Source organism: Orycteropus afer, unplaced genomic scaffold, assembly GCF_000298275.1.
Source record: "Orycteropus afer afer isolate SDZICR_OR568_19922 unplaced genomic scaffold, OryAfe1.0 scaffold00276, whole genome shotgun sequence".
Taxonomy (NCBI): domain Eukaryota; kingdom Metazoa; phylum Chordata; class Mammalia; order Tubulidentata; family Orycteropodidae; genus Orycteropus; species Orycteropus afer.
Window position 1 is genome coordinate 4,602,672 of NW_006921863.1, and position 1,405 is coordinate 4,604,076.

The following is a 1,405-nucleotide window of genomic DNA, read 5'->3' on the forward strand; positions in this document are numbered from 1 at the left end:
ACTTCCATAGTGATACTGCCTCAGAAACCCAAGGAGGGGTTGCTATGAGTCGGGTCCAACTTGATGGCACATAACAACAATAACAACAACAACAATAAATAAGTCCAAAGATATAACATATCTCAGACTCACAGCACAAAGTTTTCTTGCCGACTTTGAGTAATTTGAGCAAATGGCAATTCATTGCAAAGATAAAGTGTAGCTCAGAGAATCAAAGACCTGAAGCAGCAGGATCAGAAAGGGTAAGGACTGGAGCCCCTCCTGTGATCTTCCATCCCATCAGAGCTTCCACAAAGAAGAATCAGCTTCTGCTATTTTGTGCTTGTTTAGCCCTCATCCTTACACAAAAGACAGTCCAGTAGCCTATCTTAGGGATGTATTCATTCCTCCACTTGGGAAGGTCAATCGCCTTTAATGATAATCTCACTAAGACTACACATAATAGCAGAAAAGTTATTGCTCAAAAGGAAATTGGGTAGTGTTACTAAAAGAAAAATGAAATGATGACGGTGGCTAAAATTCAATAAATATTATTAATAATAATAATATTAACAAGTGCTAACTTTTATTGAGTCCCTACTAAATTAAATACCTTATATCTATTTTCTTATTGAATCATTGCGACAATCCTAGGAGGTAGAAAATCTTATTATTTCCATTTTAAAGATTAATAAATTGAGCTTAGATATATTAAATCATTTATCCTGTGTCACACACTTAAAAACTGAAACATGGTCAGATATTTAAAAAAAGGTGTTTAACTATTATATATTCTATTTTTTAATAGCATATGACAGTAAACAACCAAGTGCTCAATACTCTAAATTTCAATATTAAAAGGAAAACCCCCAAAAAAATCCTAAATTGTGATGTGTATATTTGGTGCTGTCCACAGTAAATGATAATCTAGTTATAGTTTTGCAGGAAGCAGCAACCATAGAGATAGTAAATAAAACAGACAGCCAGAAAAATGTTTTCACTAAGAGAAAAATGGTAACTTATTGACTACAGATGCTTTTATCATCTTTCTGTAGCTTAGGAACTGTTAACCTTGTCAGTGAACAAGTGACTTATTGGATTGGATTCCAACAACCAGCAAAAACAGGTTTTCTATCAAATGTGTGTGTGTGTTAGTCAAGCTCAATGAAAAACAGAAAATACAAATATCTTCTATCATCATGTTATTTTACCTTTAAAATAAAGTCTCTGTTGCTGAATTGATAGCCAGAGAAGATGAGCTCTCCTCTATCTACCCACAAGATTGGGGATTAACAAATAAATATTTCCAACTATGTTGTACCCATGTTGTACAGTAATTATAGTAATTGGCTTTGTCTACTCGAGCTGCTCTCTGAAATCTTCTGTTCAGCTCTTTTACCTTTCCATTTCTTCCGTTTGCTTTAGC